Source organism: Eptesicus fuscus, chromosome 3 (genome assembly GCF_027574615.1).
Source record: "Eptesicus fuscus isolate TK198812 chromosome 3, DD_ASM_mEF_20220401, whole genome shotgun sequence".
Taxonomy (NCBI): domain Eukaryota; kingdom Metazoa; phylum Chordata; class Mammalia; order Chiroptera; family Vespertilionidae; genus Eptesicus; species Eptesicus fuscus.
Window position 1 is genome coordinate 85,610,369 of NC_072475.1, and position 23,822 is coordinate 85,634,190.

Consider the following 23,822-nt stretch of genomic DNA (forward strand, 5'->3'; position numbering starts at 1 on the left):
AAAGAAAGAAAGAAAGAAAGAAAGAAAGAAGAAAGGAAGGAAGGAAGGAAGGAAGGAAGGAAGGAAGGAAGGAAGGAAGGAAGGAAGGAAGGAAGGAAGGGAGAGAAAGAAAGAGGAAAAGAAATCATATGGTACTTGTCTTTCTCTGACTGGCTTATTTCACTTAGCATAATGTTTTCCAGGTCCATCCATGCTGTCACAAAGGGTACAATTTTCTTCCTTTTTACAGCAGAGTAGTATGTCATTGTGTAAATGTACCATAGCTTTTTTAGCTACTCATCTACTGATGGGCACTTGGGCTGTTTCCAGATCTTAGCGATTGTAAATAACACTGCAATGAACATAGGGGTGCATATATTCTTTCAAATTCGTGTTTTGGGTTTTTTTTGGATAAATTCCCAGAAGTGGGTCATTTAGTAGCCTTCTTAAACTCTGACTTCCATGGCATCTGCTATTTGCTCTTCAATCAGTAGATAATATATATAGCACAGTGGTAACCTTAAAATCTGGTCACTTTTGTTTTCTGTGTTTAGCTTTATAAGCATTTGGAAATGCTCTAAACCATGAGCATATGTCCATAATCTTAAATATGTAATAAATATAAATCTTTCATCTGCATTACACATAGTAACTTAGAATAGGTTATATGTGAGACAAATCTTCAGTTCATGGAACTGTACTTATAGAAAGAAACAGAAATATACTGTATATCTGTTAACAAGTTCAATTTGGACTCCTAAAATACTTATCCTAGGCCATAAATACCAGGTGATCTTTTAGGTTGCCAAATTTCTGGAACTCATTCAAAATTTCACAACAAGCTCTGAATTCCAAGTGATATTTCCCATCCTCTTAATTTGTTTGGGTTGGAAAGAAAATGACATTTCCAACATATTTCTACTTAAATTTGTGTTTTCTGCTATGCAAACATAATTTCTCATTTTGGAGAAACTCAGCATTTTTTACTCCAAATAGCCCTCATGGAAGCAGTAGTTGTTCATGAAGATGTGCTTGGCCCAAAAGGCAAAGCTAAAATCTGAGTGAGGATAATAGAGCTCACATGACATGTCAAGTCCTTAAATAATTAAACTCCATTTAAAACTCCTCATTTATTTTTTAGTTGGTCTACAAAAGAATTAAGCTGAAAGAAAGACTGTAATGCATTTATTTTTTATATGTTTGTATGTATTGGCTTTTTTTTTTTTCTTCAAGAACAGTTTGTTCTCTTAATGATTTAAGAAGTGGAGAAGTAAAGAGCCTTAAGAGATGGGGGTGAGGGGAAGGGAGAAGAGAAAAAAACAACAGTGCAATTTTTTGAATGTTTTAAGCATATACCGTATTTTCTGGCTTATAAGACTACTGGGCGTATAGAAGATTTTCCTGGGTTAAAAAGTCGTCTTATACACTGGAAAATACAGTACTACTTTTATAAAAACACTTATTTGTTGATCGATCATGTCTTTGTTTTAAATGAAAATTGTATTAGTCAGTTCTGGGTGCCATAGTGAAATACCATAAATTGGGTGCTGTAAATACAGAAATGTATTTCTCACAGTTCTGGAGGTTGTTCAAGGTCAAGGTCTGACAGGGTCATTTTCTGGTGAGGACTCGCTTCCAAGTTTGCAGATGGCCACCTTCTTACTTTGCCCTCATAAGGTGGAATGGGAGAGAGAAAGAGAGCACTCCAATGTCTCTTCCTATAAGAACACTAGCCCTATGACCACATTTAACTTTAATTACCTCCATAAAGGCCCCATCTCCAAATGCAATCACATTAGGGCTTCAATATATGAATTGGGAAGGGGGAGAGACACCATAACTTTTAGTCCATAACAGTAATATTCTATCCACCAAAGCCAAAGGCTCTCTGGAAAGTGGGTTTGATATGACTTAACAGGCAGCTAAGAAGTTGTCTAGTGGTCAATGGTTTAACCAGAATGCTCTTGCACTACCCTTATAAGTCAAAAGGAAGTACAGATACTTGGGATTATGGGAGCTTTCCTGCCCTGCTTTGTGGAGATTGCAAAATTGTGCAGCACAGTCTCAAGAAAATCCTTCTATATAAAAACCTATAAACACATGATATATGTTGAACATTTCAGTATATTAATTTCTTCAGGCCATTCATGCTCCAGACTGGATTATCTTGGGTATAGGTTCAACAAAAGATACCCTCAAAAGAACCAAATCAAATAACAAATATTTTCTGATCCCCTATTATGTGAAACCATTACCAGCCATTATAGGAGAGCTCTTCCACAAGATCTATATGGCTATTTCCAATAGTTTGTAGCACCAATAAACACCATACATCCAAAGCTTTGTGTAATGACCACATTGTTGCACATGAGGTGTTTTTTCACTGTGTCCTTTATTACTAACATAAAATGAAAGGGCTGTTGTTGCAAGGAAAGAAACGGATTAGGCAGCAGTATACAATGCATACAAAGGAAGTACAAGTTCTCCTTCAAATATTTACTTAAAATGTCAATAATTTTATCTTCTCTGTTTCTCCTTCCCCGTAGTAAAAAAGTACAAAGGCTAAGGGAAACATTTTGTACTATATATGTTCCCCAAAGTTAGCTCCATGAGAAGAAAACATGATTGTACTTTACCTGGGTTCAAGAGAAGGTTCTCTAAAGAACACCTGTTTCTTTTTTTTTTCCTTCAGCTTTATTAAAGTATAATTAACAGACAAAAATTGTATATATTTAAGGTATACAATGTAATATTTATATCTATATGTATATCTATAAATGATTATTATAATCAAGTTCATTAACATATCCATCACCTTACATAGTTCCCATTTTTTTAATTTCTTTATTGATTAAGTTATTACATATGAGAACACCTGTTTCTTAAGCCCTGATTCTCCCATTAGCTAATAATATGAACTCATGTTGGTCATTTTTTCAGTTCTTTCATATATACACTAGAGGCCCGGTGCACGGATTCATGCACATTGAAAGGAAATTAATTAGAAGAAATATTTTAGGGGCCGGGGAGGGACCACAGGAGATTGGTCAGCCAGGGAGGGACCACGGAAGTGCTCCAGGGCATCTCTGGCCCATCTCACCCAGTCCCAATAGGCTAGACCCCAGCAGCAAGCTAACCTACTGGTTGGAGCATCTGTCCCCTGATGGTCAGTGCACGTCATAGCAACTGGTTGAATGGTCAGACACTTAGTATATTAGGCTTTTATATATATATATACATGGCTTTGAGTGACAAAGTATCACCCATCTCTTTCAGTTGTGGAATGCTACATTCTGGTTTGTAAATTTATTTGTAGTCCATGTAAGATGTAATTTCTATCCTATATCATGGTCACAAACTCATAACAATGTGTCAAAAGTTTAATACATGCTTGTAATTTTTTGCTTCTCCTAAGAGGAAAAATAGAAGCACTCTATGTTAAGAGTTAAAATTATTTTCTTCTCAGGCTGCATGTGAATAAGAATTAAGTTATCCAGTATCCCAGGTTCTCAATGTGCTGACATATCTCAAGGGAGAGCCTGGACATTTTAATTGCCTCTGTTACACAAAGCCTGCTCAGTGTGTGTGTTGTCAGAAAGTGATACAGTAGTTTTACTCAAATGTTTTTGAGGCCCCAGGGTTTCCCTATGCAAATACTAGTGGAAGTATAAGCTTGAAGACTGAGTTTGTGTCAAAGATCATATTTTCTTTCCCATACATATACATCTCTGAGAATGAACTTTTGTAAATGTTTATTTAAAAAAAAACTTAAAAACTGGGGATGTGGTAATATATTAAAATTGTATTTCACACAACAAAATGTTTTTCCCCAAAGTTTCCAGACTTATATGCCACATTTCTCAACCTTAGTATTTGCAATTTGCTTTTCACTTTCTAAATGTTACTTCTGGTAAGACATGGCATTTTGTCCTTGAGAAGTGAGTGCAAGTTACTATATTTTCCTTCTCAGCCATCTCATGAGACAGGCAGTAAAATGCCAAGAATAATGTAAACTATACAGGAAAATATCATGACGTACTACACCTAGAAATATCTCAGCTTAATAGGTGTTGTACCATTAAAGGTGAATTTTATGGAGGTAGAGAGATATAAATCTGTCATGTAGACAAAGATTTACAATAATACCCACTTCAGTGGATGATTTTCATCACAGTTAGGACCATCAGGCAACTTGCATGTTTTCTTAAGTCCTTTAAAGTTATGAAGGCCTTCTCGTATTAATCCAAGGTTGGCACCGTGGCCTTCCTGGAGCCGATGCTGATGAGGTATTTTGTCACTCCTCCTTTCCATTATTACTGATGTGATTCAGTGGGTGGGATGGTATTTTAGTTAAATAAAATTGATTTAAAACTCTGGTCAGACAACTTAATTTAATAATAATTTTCTACAAACAATGCATTTTTATTTTTGCTACAGTATCAATATACGTTTTTTATAACTCATATCTAGACATAGACTTCATTTTCAAAATATACACAATATATCACTATGAGAAAAGACTTGCTTTTGTATTTTTACACTGATTTCACAAATGTAACAGAAAATTGAGTGATAATTTTGTTAGCTCTTAATGTGAAGTCACTGAAAAGTAAACCATCTTATTCAGTAAGCTACTGACAAATTTGGAAGAAATGACTGCATTAATAAAAGAACAATTAAAAACAATAGCTCCAGACTTACTGTTAATGAAGTAAGATATTATTTTAACAGATAAAGTACATATAATACTTTTTAGCTCTTTTGATTATAAATTTGAATTTTAACTAAAAATGCTAGATAAACATACACTTATATTTAAACCCATGCTCCACTCATCTCACTTTATATGCCTGGATACTATAAAAGACATGACTAAGATAATATATTATCACATATTCCTATAATATTTATTAAATACGTATGTTTAAATATTTTAAGTGAGTTTGCCAGGTCATTTTCTACCTTAAAGTTCTAACTTCATAAGTTTTCAAATGCTGCTTATTAGATAATATACAAAAGTTAAGGTAAAACTACATAGATACATTTGACATGCTTATGTGTGTTGCAGAATATATAAGTGGTAGAAATGAAATAGTGAAAGGACAGTTTTAGGCACAGCTGCTGTCACTGGGACTGGATGCCCACAGTAAGGCATAAGCCTTACCAGGGGCCAGGTTTCTCAAGATTGCTCGTAGACTGGTACTTTCCCAAGGGCAAGAACATGAGCGACTCTCTTTCTATCAAAAAACAAAAACAACAACAACAAAAAAACATAGGGCCTAACTGGTTTGGCTCAGTGGATAGAGTGTTGGCCTGTGGACTGAAGTGTCCCGGGTTCGATTCCGGTCAAGGGCACATACCTTGGTTGCAGGCTCCTGGCCCTGGTAGGGAGCATGCAGGAGGCAACCAATCAATGTGTCTCTCTCACATCGATGTTTCTCTCTGTCACTCCCTCTCCCTTCCACTATCTCTAAAAATCAATGGAAAAAATATCCTCATGTGAGGATTTAAAAAACAAAAACAAACAAACAAACAAACAAAACAAAAACCGTTGGCATGAGTCTAGACTAAACCGAAGTAAAGCCAAAAAATGAAGTAAAGCCAAAACTCTGCAGAAAGAAATGTCCTCAGATTAGTTTCATTTCCCTCCACTAAAGTGACAATGCATATGTAGTCCAGTTTCCTAGCAAATAAGGGCATGAGTCCTAAAAGAATATGATGTAAAGAGATTGATCTCCATTGGTCTTCAATGGGACATTGAACAGGAGAAGAGTTGTAGAAGAATGTAAACCAGAGACCACCTCCTTCTTCAGCCAGGACCCAAGACATGGGGAGAAAGAGTCAGCCCCTATATCACTCACTACCCAAGGGCATTATTTTTGTTGTTTAAACTACATTTATTTATTATTTAGAAGATGTGATATGAAGTGGATAAAACATGCTCCCTTGCACAACATACTAAATAGCATTCTCTATAGAGGAAAGTTGGTTGAAATTTCCCATGTATTAAACATATAATGCAAGCTAAGCAAATTGAGATATTCTAAAGGCTACCACCTGGTGGATACATGACAGTCAGCATAAAGGATTCAGCATTTCCAGAGATTTTTGTAATGTGTTTTAAAATATTTAAGATCTTATTTAATTTTTAATTATTGAATTTTATTAAACCTAATTATAACTTTTTTCACAGATAATAAAATGACACATAGTTACTGAGGAAGACATGGTATTAACACATGGAATTAGCACCTTAGACTTCTACTCCTCCTGTTCAATCCAACCCATAGAGGAAAATATGTTGTTCACACTTACATGTAGATTTTAGGTAGCAAACATTTAGGGATTTGGCCATAGCATTTTGTTCCTGCCATATATAATCTTTTGGGAGATTTAGGGTGAATAATAATGAGCAGGGATATGACTAATTCTGCTTATTACATTAGTCAGCTTGATAATTTAGATTTATATTAAAACAAACTTACTCTTCTTGTATTATGTACACATAGTTTTCATTGTCAGCACTAATTATTTAACTTTCTACATATTCAGTAAAGAAATAGAATAAATATTCATGACATATGTAGGTATAAATTTTCTTTTGTATTTAAATTGAAAGAAAAGTAGTATAAAAGGATACAGATCTGTTTAAAATCTACTCTGCTAAGAGAAGCAACAAAAAAATAATTTCCTATTTAAATGAAGGGATACAAAATGCAGCTAGTTAAACCTTATTTTAGAGATTCACAATACTGTATTTGCACTTTAAAATTTCCTAAAAATTATGCTGAAGAATCCTGTTTTACTAAGTCTAACCCAGGACATTAACAATTCATTTAACCATAAAACTCTTTTTTAAATCTATTATCAAGACATTTTGAAGTGTTACTCTAATTAATGTTATTTAAAAGGGTGTTTGTTTGTTTTTATAAATATGGGCTTTAAGAGAAAGTTTAGTAGAGAAAACACATGCACATAGTTTAAATATATAATAAACAATCCTAAATATTTTATTGAACTTATTGATTCAGTTGAGATATTTCTCTTTTGACAAGATTCACATGTAAACCCTAGCTTAATTTCTTTATAATTTCAAGAAGCAAAAACATTCACCAACATCAATAAATGAAAAATGGATAAAGGAACCACTCTGCATAAACCTTTCTTTGATCACTGTTCTTTCAAACCATCCACTTATCTAGAGCAGGAAGTAACACCACATAATTAGCGAGGCAACCAGAGTATTTTGCTTATTGTCAATAATGCCACTTCCAGTTATAATAAATGGAAAACCACTAATCACTATTCACATTTCTCCCATCCCAACATACCCACAATATCCCATATATACATTAAGGAAGTAATGTAATCTTCTATACAACAACACTCAGAATTACAATTATCTTACTGAAATGAAATTTTGAATTTGATTTTAACCAAAGAAGCTCGTTCAAACTTTAATAATTAACAGGAATCCTTAAAGCCTACTCTAAGGGGTTCAAGGATTGTCTCTAGAGGATCTGTGCACCATCTGAGATATTATGCAATTGTACATATATGACATACCAACATTTTTATTATGACTGGGTTCATCATTTTAATAGTATTCAAGTTTTAGAAGCCAAAGAAGTTACACTGTTATTCCACATATAAGTTCATAAGCAACCAAGAGAAAAACACAGGAGTCAGGTAGAGGGACTGATAAAATTGTTTGGAGAATGTGCAGATTAGGAACTACATGGGGATCAGAAGATTAGGCTTTAAGACTGTGCAAAATGTTGCTGATGAACTTGCATCCACTTAGTGTAAGAGTGGCTGAAAAAAACTTAATCTAGCAATTAAGAGAAAAGATGGGGAACTTACCTATATTTAATAGGAAAAGACGATGATGATGATGATGATGATGATGATGATGATAAAAACACTACTAGTAAAATCTCCCTTGAATATTTGCCATAATAAATCTACTCTTACTTTGGGATTCACCAATACCACAGTTGGGAAAACCTAAAACTGAAAAATTGAAATGGACCCAGATTCTTCTTTTTTTTTTTTTTTTTTTTTTTTTTTTTTATTTATTTTTTATTTATTTATTTATTTTTTTTAATTTCTTTATTGATTAAGGTGTCACATATTTGTCCTCATCCCCCCATTCCCATCCCACCCCTCTCCCCACGCATGCCCCAATCCCCTGTTGAACTTAACCGTTGGATAGGCTTATATGCATGCATACAGGTCCTTTGGTTGAACTCTCCCCCTCCCCCCACCCTCCCCCTACCCTCCCCTATCCTCCCTCTGAGGCCCGATAGTCCGATCGATGCCTCCTTGCTTCTGGTTCTGTTCTTGTTCCTCAGTCTATGTTGTTCATCATTTCCTCTAGATGAACGAGATCATATGTCACTAGATATATACTAATAAGAACTGAATGTGAGACGAGCAATAATATTTATGCTGACAGGCAAATGAATCAATCTGTAGCGAGCTTCCCCCTGGACCAACAGTTCTTTTGAGACCCAATTTCGATGTCCAGTAGTTCCTTATGTGTACATGTCAGCACTGACCCCTCAGCTCTGGATGGTGGACAAATGGTGGTAATGGAGGTCCAACTCCCTCTGGTTTGGTCTCAGCCGAACCCAGGGGCACGGCGTCACCCAGACTAAGGGGCACGTGGCCTCATCCATACCCAAGGGGCGCGTGGTCTCACCCGGGCCTGGGACCCAGCCTCACCCGGATGGATCCAGGGGCGCACGGCCTCACCCGGACACAGGATCTGGCTTCACCCGTACCCAGGGACGCTTGGCCTCTCCCAGACCCAGGGGCACGTGGCTTCACCCGGGCTTAGTTGCACAAGGCCTCACCTGGATCCAGGGACACATGGTCTCTCCCGGACCCAGGGACGCTTGGCCTCTCCCAGACCCAGGGCCACGTGGGCTCACCCGGGCCTAGGTGCACGAGGCCTCACCCGGATCCAGGGACACATGGTCTCACCCGGACCCAGGGATGCTTGGCCTCTCCCAGACCCAGGGCCACTTGGGCTCACCCGGGCCCAGGGACGCTTGGCCTCTCCCAGACCCAGGGCCACTTGGGCTCACCCGGGCCTAGGTGCACGAGGCCTCATCCGGATCCAGGGACGCATGGTCTCACCCGGACCCAGGGACGCTTGGCCTCTCCCAGACCCAGGGCCACTTGGGCTCACCCGGGCCTAGGGGCACGAGGCCTCACCCGGATCCAGGGACACATGGTCTCACCCGGACCCAGGGACGCTTGGCCTCTCCCCGACCCAGGGCCACTTGGGCTCACCCGGGCCTAGGTGCACGAGGCCTCACCCGGATCCAGGGACACATGGTCTCACCCGGACCCAGGGATGCTTGGCCTCTCCCAGACCCAGGGACACATGGTCTCACCCGGACCCAGGGACGATTGGCCTCTCCCCGACCCAGGGCCACTTGGGCTCACCCGGGCCTAGGTGCACGAGGCCTCACCCGGATCCAGGGACGGATGGTCTCACCCGGACCCAGGGACGCTTGGCCTCTCCCAGACCCAGGGCCACTTGGGCTCACCCGGGCCTAGGTGCACGAGGTCTCGTCCGGATCCAGGGACACATGGTCTCACCCGGACCCAGGGACGCTTGGCCTCTCCCAGACCCAGGGCCACTTGGGCTCACCCGGGCCTAGGTGCACGAGGCCTCACCCGGGTCCAGGGACACATGGTCTCACCCGGACCCAGGGACGCTTGGCCTTTCCCAGACCCAGGGCCACTTGGGCTCACCCGGGCCTAGGTGCACGAGGCCTCACCCGGATCCAGGGACACATGGTCTCACCCGGACCCAGGGATGCTTGGCCTCTCCCAGACCCAGGGCCACTTGGGCTCACCCGGGCCCAGGGACGCTTGGCCTCTCCCAGACCCAGGGCCACTTGGGCTCACCCGGGCCTAGGTGCACGAGGCCTCACCCGGATCCAGGGACACATGGTCTCACACGGACCCAGGGATGCTTGGCCTCTCCCCAACCCAGGGCCACTTGGGCTCACCCGGGCCTAGGTGCACGAGGCCTCACCCGGATCCAGGGACGCATGGTCTCACCCGGACCCAGGGACGCTTGGCCTCTCCCAGACCCAGGGCCACTTGGGCTCACCCGGGCCTAGGTGCTCGAGGCCTCACCCGGATCCAGGGACACATGGTCTCACCCGGACCCAGGGATGCTTGGCCTCTCCCCGACCCAGGGCCACTTGGGCTCACCCGGGCCTAGGTGCACGAGGCCTCACCCGGATCCAGGGACACATGGTCTCACCCGGACCCAGGGATGCTTGGCCTCTCCCAGACCCAGGGCCACTTGGGCTCGCCCGGGCCTAGGTGCACGAGGCCTCACCCGGATCCTGGGACACATGGTCTCACCCGGACCCAGGGATGCTTGGCCTCTCCCTGACCCAGGGCCACTTGGGCTCACCCGGGCCTAGGTGCACGAGGTCTCACCCGGATCCAGGGACACATGGTCTCACCCGGACCCAGGGATGCTTGGCCTCTCCCAGACCCAGGGCCACTTGGGCTCACCCGGGCCTAGGTGCACGAGGCCTCACCCGGATCCAGGGACACATGGTCTCACCCGGACTCAGGGACGCTTGGCCTCTCCCCGACCCAGGGCCACTTGGGCTCACCCGGGCCTAGGTAACGAGGCCTCACCCGGATCCAGGGACGCATGGTCTCACCCGGACCCAGGGACGCTTGGCCTCTCCCAGACCCAGGGCCACTTGGGCTCACCCGGGCCTAGGTGCACGAGGTCTCATCCGGATCCAGGGGCACATGGTCTCACCCGGACCCAGGGACGCTTGGCCTCTCCCAGACCCAGGGCCACTTGGGCTCACCCGGGCCTAGGTGCACGAGGCCTCACCCGGATCCAGGGACACATGGTCTCACCCGGACCCAGGGACGCTTGGCCTTTCCCAGACCCAGGGCCACTTGGGCTCACCCGGGCCTAGGTGCACGAGGCCTCACCTGGATCCAGGGACACATGGTCTCACCCGGACCCAGGGACGCTTGGCCTCTCCCAGACCCAGGGCCACTTGGGCTCACCCGGGCCCAGGGACGCTTGGCCTCTCCCAGACCCAGGGCCACTTGGGCTCACCCGGGCCTAGGTGCACGAGGCCTCATCCGGATCCAGGGACGCATGGTCTCACCCGGACCCCGGGACGCTTGGCCTCTCCCAGACCCAGGGCCACTTGGGCTCACCCGGGCCTAGGTGCACGAGGCCTCACCCGGATCCAGGGACTCATGGTCTCACCCGGACCCAGGGACGCTTGGCCTCTCCCAGACCCAGGGCCACTTGGGCTCACCCGGGCCTAGGTGCACGAGGTCTCGTCCGGATCCAGGGACACATGGTCTCACCCAGACCCAGGGACGCTTGGCCTCTCCCAGACCCAGGGCCACTTGGGCTCACCCGGGCCTAGGTGCACGAGGTCTCATCCGGATCCAGGGACACATGGTCTCACCCGGACCCAGGGACGCTTGGCCTCTCCCAGACCCAGGGCCACTTGGGCTCACCCGGGCCTAGGTGCACGAGGCCTCACCCGGATCCAGGGACACATGGTCTCACCCGGACCCAGGGACGCTTGGCCTTTCCCAGACCCAGGGCCACTTGGGCTCACCCGGGCCTAGGTGCACGAGGCCTCACCCGGATCCAGGGACACATGGTCTCACCCGGACCCAGGGACGCTTGGCCTCTCCCAGACCCAGGGCCACATGGTCTCACCCGGACCCAGGGACGCTTGGCCTCTCCCAGACCCAGGGCCACTTGGGCTCACCCGGGCCTAGGTGCACGAGGCCTCACCCGGATCCAGGGACACATGGTCTCACCCGGACCCCGGGACGCTTGGCCTCTCCCAGACCCAGGGCCACTTGGGCTCACCCGGGCCTAGGTGCACGAGGCCTCACCCGGATCCAGGGACACATGGTCTCACCCGGACCCAGGGATGCTTGGCCTCTCCCCAACCCAGGGCCACTTGGGCTCACCCGGGCCTAGGTGCACGAGGCCTCACCCGGATCCAGGGACACATGGTCTCACCCGGACCCAGGGATGCTTGGCCTCTCCCAGACCCATGGCCACTTGGGCTCGCCCTGGCCTAGGTGCACGAGGCCTCACCCGGATCCTGGGACACATGGTCTCACCCGGACCCAGGGATGCTTGGCCTCTCCCAGACCCAGGGCCACTTGGGCTCACCCGGGCCTAGGTGCACGAGGTCTCACCCGGATCCAGGGACACATGGTCTCTCCCGGACCCAGGGATGCTTGGCCTCTCCCAGACCCAGGGCCACTTGGGCTCACCCGGGCCTAGGTGCACGAGGCCTCATCCCGATCCAGGGACGCATGGTCTTGCCCGGACCCAGGGACGCTTGGCCTCTCCCAGACCCAGGGCCACTTGGGCTCACCCGGGCCTAGGTGCACGCGGCCTCACCCGGATCCAGGGACACATGGTCTCGCCTGGACCCAGGGGTGTGTGGACTCTCCCAGACCCAGGGGCGCTTGGCCTCGCCCAGGCACGGGATCCAGCGTCATCCGGGTCCAGGGGCACTTGGCCTCACCCGGACTCGGAGTCCGGCCTCACCTGGACCCAGGGGCATGTGGCCTCACCTAGACCCAGGGACGTGAGGCCTCACTTATACCCAGAGGCGTGTGACCACACCCGAGCCCAGAGGCGCGCAACCCCGCCCGCACCCGGGCCTCAGCGGGGCCCCGTCTTCCCTATCCCATTTCCTGCCGGTCAATCCCCCCTCAGCAATTTCCCTGGCCATCCTTCCAGAGCTCCAGTATGGCTGCTGCAGAACTCGTCGGGCGGCGGCTCAGCGAAGCTCCGGTGCACCCGGTGCATGGCGGTGGGCCAGTCTGGCGTCGCTGCGTCGGCCCTTGGGTCTGCATCGGTGGCCGGTCGCCGAGCATGCGCACCTGGCCGCTTCCGGGGCGTTGAGATTCTTGACGGACTCAGAGGTCAGCAAGCGCGGAGTCTCCCACCCCCTGTCTCATAGGGGCTCGTCTGTCCGTGCTTGGCTGCCAGTGGAGCCGTCCCCTCAGCCGGAGACCGCCGGGGGAACTGTGCCGAGCACGTTCCAGGCCGCTGTTGTATCGCCTGAGCCATAGTTCTTTTGTGTCGCCTGAGCCGTAGTTCTTAAAGTGTGGTCTTTGGGTCACCGGCATCAGCATCATCCCACATACCCCTCTTTTATTCTAGTTGTATAGCATCTACTCAGCCAGCCCTATGGTGGTCTTGGATGGTGTCTGCTCTGCTCTCTTGTCGTAGTCTCAAAGTTGTTGTGGTAGGCAACAATCAGGCTTCCGCCCTATGCCTCCATCTTGGTCCTCCTTTGTATAGTTAAGTCTTGATTGTTGTTCGTGTCACTGGGGGGGCTCTCTTTGTCTATAAAGGAAGAGTTGCTGTGCAGGAGACACGTTTATGGGCCGAGTCTTGGTGCAGCAAAGCTTTGGCGCTCACTGAATATTCCCGTTGAATGTGTCCCTTATGCACGTGGTTGAAATCTGGTGTCATCTCCCACAGACCACTAGATGCCCTCGTTTCTGGGTCTCCAATGGGGTGTAGATCAGCTACTGCCTTAGGCACTCAGCAAGGATTACAGCAAAAACTGTAGTTTCTTCCTCCTGTCTGAGTGGCCCTGGAGCAGTCCGACTAGAACAGCAGATCATCTGGTCCGCTGCCAGAGGGCAGGCCACCCACATGTATAAGCCGTTGCTTGGGGCGCAGGTGTGCCTGCAAGACTTGCGGGGAAGGTCTTCAAAATGTTTGGGGCGGGTCCCAGGGCGGGGCGGGGTCTCAGGGCGCCAACAGGCTATGGTGCGGCGAGCCGCGATGTCTGTGAGTCTGGTCCTTCTGCCTTCCACGTATCTAAGTCCCCTCGTTCCGCACTCCAGCGCAGCAAACACTGATTGCTGGGCGCACCTCCGCAAGAGTCCCGCCTCTCCCCGCAGGCATCTGGGTCTCCCGGGGTTCGCCAGAAGATGGGTTTCAGGGTGATGGAGAGCTAATCTCCCTTAGGTTTGGAACAAAAGCCCCTTTCCCCCGCCACCAGCCAGACCCACGCACCTCCACACCTCATCCCCTCCGATTTCGCTGGGTGCGAGGCAACAGAACAGCCTTTAACCTCCGCCGCTATCTTTTTCAAACTTCTCAATTTGTACTTCTTAATCCCTTCATTTCAGTCAACTCTACTGAAGTCTAGCGCCGCCGGGAGGTGCACGGAAAGGGCGCCCGGGCCTCCGTCCGGTGCGCGGTGCACGCGGCCCGCGGAACCAGGCGCGCGAGGGCCGCGCGGCTGGGACGGGCGCTGGGCGGCCGCCGAGCTCCAGGCACCGCCATCGCCGCGTTCCGGACGTCGCCGCCGCGGCGTCCCCCCAATTTATACTTCTTAATCCCTTGAATTCAGTCAACTCTACTGAAGTCTAGCGCCGCCGGGAGGTGCACGGAGAGGGCGCCCGGGCCTCCGTTCGGTGTGCGGGGCGCGCGGCCCGCGGCACCAGGCGCGCGGGGGCTGCGTGGCGGGGACGGGTGCTGGGAGGCCGCCGGGCTCCGGGTGCCGCCGCTGCGGCGGCGTCCCCAGCGTCCCGGGCCGGGCGGCCTGCGGGGGCGGCGGAGTTGCGAAAGTGAGTGAGTTTCCCAGGGTTTCGCCCGGAATGGGGTTCAGTGCAATCGGAGCCGGCGCTCAGCGCACTCCGGAGCCTTTATCTCCTTCCTGCCAGTGAACGCCGGCCAGGTCATCAGCCGCCCCCTCCTCTCCGGTTCCATCCTCCCCGCAGGCGCGTGTGCTCGTGTCTCCGCCCGTTTCTCCATACCTCAGGCTTTTACGGCTTCCCCGACTGTCCCCGTGGCCTTCTCCTTCTCCCCAGCTGTGGGCATTTCAGTCCACCAACTTTCCTGTGGTTCTGGACGATGTCCGTTCTGATCTCTAGTTGTATTTTTGAAATTGTTGTGCCCGGCTGCAGGTTAGGTGTTTAACCTATGCCGCCATCTTGGTTTCTTCTCCGCCGCCATCTTTTTCAAACTTCTCAATTTGTACTTTTTAATCCCTTCATTTCAGTCAACTCTACTGAAGTCTAGCGCCGCCGGGAGGTGCACGGAAAGGGCGCCTGGGCCTCCGTCCGGTGCGCGGTGCGCGCGTCCCGCGGAACCAGGCGCGCCAGGGCCGCGCGGCTGGGACGGGCGCTGGGCGGCCGCCGAGCTCCAGGCACCGCCATCGCCGTGTTCCGGACGTCGCCGCCGCGGCGTCCCCCCAATTTATACTTCTTAATCCCTTGAATTCAGTCAACTCTACTGAAGTCTAGCGTCGCCGGGAGGTGCACGGAGAGGGCGCCCGGGCCTCCGTCCAGTGTGCGGGGCGCGCGGCCCGCGGCACCAGGTGCGCGGGGGCTGCGCGGCGGGGACGGGTGCTGGGAGGCCGCCGGGCTCCGGGCGCCGCCTCTGCGGCGGCGTCCCCAGCGTCCCGGGCCGGGCGGCCTGCGGGGGCGGCGGAGTTGCGAAAGTGAGTGAGTTTCCCAGGGTTTCACCCGGAATGGGGTTCAGTGCAATCGGAGCCGGTGCTCAGCGCACTGCGGAGCCTTTATCTCCTTCCTGCCAGTGAACTCCGGCCAGGTCATCAGCCGCCCCCTCCTCTCCGGTTCCATCCTCCCCGCAGGCGCGTGTGCTCGTGTCTCCGCCCGTTTCTCCATACCTCAGGCTTTTACGGCTTCCCTGACTGTCCCTGTGGCCTTCTCCTTCCCTCCAGCTGTGGGCATTTCAGTCCACCAACTTTCCTGTGGTTCTGGACGATGTCCGTTCTGACCTCTAGTTGTATTTTTGAAATTGTTGTGCCCGGCTGCAGGTTAGGTGTTTAACCTATGCCGCCATCTTGGTTTCTCCCCAGATTCTTTATATACCTGGTATCCATCAGAAAAGCAAAATAATATAGAGATCCACACATTTTATTATAAACTCCTGTTTATGATTATATACTACAGCAAAATTACAATTTCAACTCTAGAGTAACAAAGAAAATTATAGACTTCTAAATTCCCCTAAAATTCCTTTTGTCAGATATGGGTAAATATTTATTGATCAAAAGAAACATTTTACCAATCAGAAAGAATATATGCACCCCTATGTTCATAGCAGCACAACTTACAATAGCTAAGATTTGGAAACAGCCTAAGTGCCCATCAGCAGATGAGTGGATTAAAAAACTGTGGTACATCTACACAATGGAATACTATGCAGCAGTAAAAAAGAATGAACTCTTACCATTTGCAATAGCATGGATGGACCTGGAGAGTATTATGATAAGTGAAATAAGCCAGTGAGAGAAAGGTAAGTATCACATGATCTCCCTCATATGTGGAATCTCATGAACAAAATAAAGTGATGAACAAAATAGATCTAGAGACATGGAAGCATGGAACAGACTAACAAATTTCAGAGGGAAGGCAAAGTGGGGAATTGAGAGTGATTAACTGGGAAACTTATATGCATACTAGAGGCCTGGTGCATAAAATTTGTGCATGGGGGTCGGGGAGCAGGGGGGGGAGTCCCTCAGCCCAACCTGCGCCCTCTCACAATCCAGGACCCCTCAGGGGATGTCCAACTGCCGGTTTAGGCCCGATCCCTGCAGTAGGACATCCAGCAGTCAGGCATCCCTCTTGCAATATAGGACCACTCGCCCCTAACCACTCCCCTGCCTGCTCGCCCTTAACTGCTCACCTGCCTGCCTGCCTGCCTACTCGCCCCTAACCACTCTCCTGCCTGCCTGCTCAGTGTGCTTCATAGCGTCTGGTCGTTCCAGTTGTTCTGGTCATTCCACCTTTACGGTCGCTTAGCCTTTTTTTATATATAGATATGCGTAGCCCAAAGATACAGACAATAGAGTGGTGAAGGCCTGGGAGGGGTGGGTGTGGGGTGGAGGGAGTCAATGGGAAAACAAACAAAGGGGACAACTGTAATCCTTTCAACAATAAACATTTTTTTAAAGAAACATCTTAGTGGGTCAAATTGATAGAGAATTTTCTGTTCAGAAGTTTTAACTGCATTCTTACCATTCCTTTCTTACATGATAAGCAAAATCTGGAATAAATACATATATGCCAATTCCAGTTAGCAGCCATTTGTGGCCCATAGGAATTACATTGTCAAGAAATCTGTGTAGTCCACTTGCCAGCTGTAGGGAAAGTGGACCTTGTCCTCAGGAAAATCTGCCTACAATTATATTTGGGTGACTTCTTTCCTGTGGACATTGGTCTCTTCGGATGCAAAAGAAATGTATTATCATTGGCCCAAACATGCATGACACGAGCACCTGTTTGATTTTGTAAAACCAGATGACTTGTTTTAAGGTTCTGACTGAGGCCTCATTTATCCTTTTCCCTCAGATCTTTTAAGTTTTTGTTCAATTGTCAACTTCTCAGAGCCTTCCCTGACTTCTTTACATGATCAAATGTTATTCTTATCCACCATTTCACACACACTGCCACCATCCCAGCATGCTTTATCTCCATCATCCTGTTTTATTTTCTTCTAAAACATTTTATCACATTAACTTATTACATTTATTTTGTTTATTTTCACTCCCCTCACTAGAATGTAAGCACTATTCCAACAAGAATGTGTTCTTGCTTGTTCACTGCTGAATCCTTTGTGCCAAGATGGTAAATCTTCAATGGTAAATAAAAAAAATATTAGTAAGTACAGGAATTTTTCTCATTAAAAATCACCCTTACAAATTCATTAATTGAACCTGCAATAGGTGTTGCCAAAGCCTGGACTGCTAACCTAATGAAAGCCAAAACCTGTTTCAGCCCTTGAATAGCCTTTCTTTGGGCTGCACCTTTTTCTGCAGTGGTGAGATAACCACCCCCCCCACACACACTTAGTGGTTTTATTTACCTTTCTACTATTTCCACACTCTTACAGGAAGGCATAACTGAGCTACAATATTTTAAACTCCATCTTAAATAGGTCTGCTTCCTCCTCTTTCAAACATAAACTTGTTTCTGAATCTGCCTATTTTCTTTCCTTTTACTTTGATTTCTCATACAGATATTTATTTCCCTAACATATCTTTCTATATTTTCCCTATGGGATAGTGAAGGCGGTAAAGCAAGTGAGTTCTAGGTCTGCTACAAACATCTATTGTTTGAGCAAATCTTGTCCATCTCATCCCCTCAGTGTAACAGTGGTTAACTGCATAAACCATGGAGCTAGGCTACCCCAATTCCAGTTCCGGCTCTACAATTTATTAACTGCATTGCCTTGTACAAGTTGCTTAACATTCCTTTACCTCAACTTTCACAGCGATAAAATGAAAGTGATAAAGGTACATCTGTCATATAGGACTGTCTTAAGGATTAGATGATTATATATAAAGTACTTGGAACAACACTTGGCACATAGTAGGCATTCTACAACAGGTAGCTATCCTCTTATATAATAAAAGCCTAATATGCAATTTTTCCTCTCGGGCTATTGTTCAACCAGGAGTTTGACCTGGCAGCCAGGAGTTCAACCACTTGCTATGACATGCGCTGACCACCAGAGGGAGGCGTGGAACATGGCAGGTGTCAGCTACACGCCACGACCTCTCGCCAGCTACCTAGGGGCAGGCGTGACTGGGCTGGAGGTGTGGTGAGAATGTGGGGTGTTTGCCAAGCTCACTCTCACTCCCCCTGCTACCCTCCCCTGGAACACCAGGGCTCACACGCTGGGGAAATTCCCCCGCACTCAGGTACTGGAACCTTCGAGGAACCTGCCCCACACCCACACAGCCTGTTTCGGGTGAGCTGGGCCACAGCCACCGGGACTGCAGGGGCTGGTCAGGCTCCTCGTGGGTTCGCACAGGAGCCGGTCTGCAAGGCCAACCAGGAGAGAGCACACTGCAGCATTTGGCTTCCGTGCAGCACTGCTGGGAGGCCCAGAGGCCCAAGCTGCACCCTGGCCCACAGCGTCTGGCTGTACTCACCACATTTCCGCATGGGTACTCAGGTGGAGGGGGGGTGCACTAGGGCCCAGGGGCCCAGGTGCTGCCCAGGCCCAGAAGTCAGCTGGGACCTGCCCTCCCACACCAGACGCTCACACTTCGATCGCTGGCCAGGCCTAGGGACCACACCCATGTACGAATTTCGTGCACCAGGCCTCTAGTTTTTATCATAATCTCGGTAGGAGGTATTTACCAGACAAACATCTTACCAAGGCTTGGGCTCAATCTAATATGGTCCCACAATTCTCCCATTTGATCCCTCTCGTCATTGGTTCTCAAAGGGCACTCCCTTGGTCAACTAGCAGCTTCACCTGGAATTTGTTAGAAATGCAAGGCCACAGGCCCCAGCCCATACCTGCTGGTCAGAAACTCTGGGAGTGGAGCCAATCAATCTGCTACTAAAGTACCCTCAAGTTTTTTAAACCACTGCCTTAGATTCCTAATTCACTCAAGTTTCTCTTACTATGTTCTCTCTGAAAAGGCAGTGACCTTGTAAATTTATCACATTGGAAATTATGTAATTTTTTTTCATTTATGCTTATCTTCCTACCCTTTACTTTCAAATCTGTTCCAATTCTCTGGAAGCACTTGGTATGGTGGTTACAACCTTCTGTAAGGTAGTTCCCCCAATACTCATTCTGACCCTTGGGTCCCACTTTAGGGATTGTGATTTAATTGGTTTCAATGTGTTGCCTTGGCCACCAGGATTTAAAGAGTTTCCAGTGCGAAATCAGGTTGACAGCACTCATCTATGTACCTGTTTGGGCACACGTGTATTCTGAATTTCATTTTTCTAAATCTTAATATGAGAATATTGTTTCCCAGCCTGGAGACTAAAATTATGTAGATCACTGATAAAACCAAAAATTCTAAATTCCCTTCCCAATACCAATAAATCAGAATTTCCAAGAAAGTCCCAAGAAGCGTTTTGTTGTTGTTGTTGTGTTGTTTTTAACAGGCACCCGAGGTGACTCTTCTCATTATGGAAATTTAGGGAAGAATGATACATCTAAAATAAGTAAATATGTATGATTCTTGCTACTTTTCATTGAGTAACAAGAATATTGTCTAGAACAGTACATGAAACTGGAATTACACCTCTTAGCTTTCATAGCATTTTATCTTTTTACCCATTATAATGTTATAAACTAAACAGTTATTCTATTTAGATTACCAAGGGGGAAAAGTGATTTAGAATTAATTTTTAGGAAGAAAATAAAATTTCAGAGCATTTCAGAAAGAATGAATCTAAATTCTTTGCTGACCTTGAAACATTACTTGCTTGCTCAGTTAGGAAGAATGACCAAGTTCATTCTCCCATGCATAAAAATGTCCACTACTACTTTGAAAAATATTTTAAATTAAATTGAGTGTTTATTTTAAGTGAAATAAACTTCATTTAAATATTATAACCTTACTGATTATATGGTAAGTACTAATCAATTATTACAAAGCTAGAATTTGTGAGGTTAAGTAATTATTTGGCAAAAAAGTTTACAAAATCCAAATTAAAACACCAAGAAATTTAATTTGTTAAAATTACCATAAAGCTTTCACAGTGTCTCTTAGAAATTAATGAGACAGAACTCCATGAAGTAGTGAAATTAAAGGGTAACTTTATGTATTTCTAATGCAATAAATGTGCTTTTATCAATTAAATGCACAGCTTTTAGTATTTAGCTTGTAACACTTACCTTGCTAAGTGCCAAAAAGTACATTCATTAGGTTGTGTGATTTAATTTATTATCATAAAATTTATTCTGCTTTAATGATGCTTAAAATAGCTGAATTCAAACTGCTTCATGAAAAGTCCAAAGTATAAATCACATAGACAGGATATTTTTAACCAAAGGAGAAGCAATACAGCTTAGCACTTTTTAATATTGGGCTGAAGGGCCCCTGAACTCATTATGAAATCTGCCCTGCTTACCTTCATACTTTTCTATCCCCAACTTGTTCCCACCAAAATGCCTGAGCCTTCTCCACCATCTTCCCACCTGATGTCCCAACTACAGCCCACTCTCCCATCCAAAGATTGTTCTTCTGTGTCTTTCTCTCTCTCTCTCTCTCTCTCTCTCTCTCTCTCTCTCTCTTTCTCTCGCTCTCGCTCTCTCTCTCTCTCTCTCTCTCTCTCTCTCTCTCTCTCTCTTCTCTCTCTCTCTCTCTGAGGGTGACAGTTATTAGAGAAAAACCACAGGCCCAAAATGGTGTCACAGGTACCAAAGCCCAGGACACCAAACCTAGATTTAATATCTTATCTAATTGCATTTTCAACCTCTCCCAGAAACATAATCTTAATCAACCACTCTGGAATTTTCTAGCCAAGCACCAGTAAGGGCATCTGTCACTCTGGTCACATCCACTTACCCACTGAAAGAAGCAAGCCGCATAACAAAAAACACTTTAGGTTCTCTTCCCCCAAAGAAAAGATGTCCCAGACCCTTGAAGTACCCTTCTTGTTGCTGGATCGGCTGCTGCCGATTCATGAATCACTGAATAAAGCCAATTAGATTCACTCAATTAAATTTTTTTTAACACAGCTAAGCTAACTGGACAGCGGTAACTAAATCCAATGTATTTGCTAAAGCAATGTTTCTCACACTCTAATATGTATATGAATCACCTGGGGATCTTGTCAAAATGAAAATTCTTATTTAATAAGTGGGGTGGGGCCTATGATCTTGCAGTTCTATCATGCTTATAGAGATGCTGGGATCCTGCTAGGATCCTGCAGAAAGAAACTGAAAGAGCTTTTTTCCAAGTTAGAGCAGTGTCTTTCCAGTGTATTCCAAATACTCAGTGCTTCAGAGAAATGAAGATTGCTAGGCTTAATTCCAGATCACTGAATCTGAATCTCTGAGGTGTAAACCCAGAAATTTTCCATTTTCACAATCTCCCCAGGTAATTCCGATACACCCCAACAGCTAAAACACAGGCTCGCCTCCAATCCCATTCCTAGGTCTTCCATAGGTCACAGACATGGTTTAGAGAGTTGCTTCTACAGCCACTGCCCTAAGCCAAAGGAGCAAAGTAAGCAGTAGAGAGAGCAAATAAAATGATGGTTAGGTGAGAAACTATTTGGAAGAGTAGGGTTATCAGTAGGATGTCCTCCGCATCCCCTCCTGTTGCTGGGGGAAGTGGAGCTCTTAGGGTTCTGCAGGAACGAGAATTTCCAGAGACTCCCCACCTCCCCCGCCACCCCAAAAGAGGATAAGGTATCATGAAAAGCTGTATTGGTGATATAACATTAAGGGAGTTCTTTTCCAAGGTTCCCATCTCCCTTTCTCTACCATGGAAAAAGTCCCAGCTTGTCTTCCATAGGGCTAGAATCAAAGCCACTGTCCAGAGTCTTCACTCCATTAAAGCATCTGACTAGCTTAGCCTGTGTTCCCAGGTGCAGTTCATTGTGTGTGGGGTCTGCATGGCCGTGGGCAATATTGCTTCTTGGGCCATATGGCAGGCTAGCATGTGTCATGGAGCAAGTGAGTGCAAGGAAGCAGGGTCAAAGCAAGAGGAACAAGAGAGAGAAAGTTTCTTAGTCTGGGGATTTTAACTAGGAGTTTAACCAATGAATCCTTCAGGACTTCATGCACTTTCAGTGGCTCTACCTTCCTAGCCAATCCATGGTTTCCCAGGTTAGACTGACAGGCAAGCATCTTCCCTACATCATCCTGACTTCTCTGGTATGTGCCTATCTTCCCCTTTGTTGGACCTCTTCCCCCAGTGATCTGCAGGGAATGGACTAGTGGTTTCCTGTGAGGAATGTGCAACTGCAGCTTTCTGGTGAAGCTGCCCAGATGACCATGCTTATAATGTCTAGCCTCCTCCTTGCTCTCTTCCTATTATCAATATTAACTAGCTAGTTGCAACAGTAACAGGACATACAAATCAATGAAGTCGTTGTTTTCATTCTAAACCAAAAAAGAAGAAGAATGAGGAGAAGGAAGAGGAGGGGGAGGACAAGGAAGAGGAGATGGAGGAGGAGGAAGGAGGAGGAAGGAGGAAGGAAGGAGGAAGAGGAAGGAAGGAAGGAAGAAAAAAACAGCCCTTTTAGGTATTTTGTCTGATGTGAGCACCTTGGGAATTACATAAGAATTTATTATAAAGTTCTTTTGTGAAACTAGCAATAGTGGGAGAGTTTGCCAGAGCATGTGAGTCTCTGATTTCTCTTACTTGGCTGTCTCTATTTTGCCAATTTTCTCTTATTGACATTGCTTCCATTTGTCATTACTTTGCACCACAAGACTGGTGCTAAGTCATCACCAGTAATTACATGCTTCAGTAGAAACTTGGATCCTGAATGCTCAGGAGAGTGCAAAAGCTATCATGAAAATTTAAAAATAGAGACTCAAGCATGTGGCCTCTCAAAAGATCTACATGCAGCTTTCAATAGCAACATTTCAACAGAAGTGAACATGCTCCAAACTGAGCAGCTTTCTCCTAAAAATGTAAAGATTAAATGTGTCCAGGTTAGTAGTTTATAGAAACACTCCCCCAAAAGAGCCATAAATGAAATAACTTTCTGAAAGTACAGCTGCTGAAAGTACCCCACACACGAGTGAAGATAGACCTTAAATAGCATTTACCCTCCGTTCACACTGCCACTTTTCCTCCACAGGGAAGCTGCTAACTAATATCAGTTTCATTCACTTCCTTGAGTTAGAAGTTTGCTGCTTTGCAGGCAGGTATGTTGAACATAGTGAGATATTTCTGAGAGAAAATGATATCTGAGTAACATTTCATACAGACTTATAGTGCTCTTCAAATGAGCTCAATTTTAAGCATGGTGTGTTTTGTTGCTCAAAGCAGAATCTGGAAGTAAGTCAAGATTTCACTAATGCATACAGA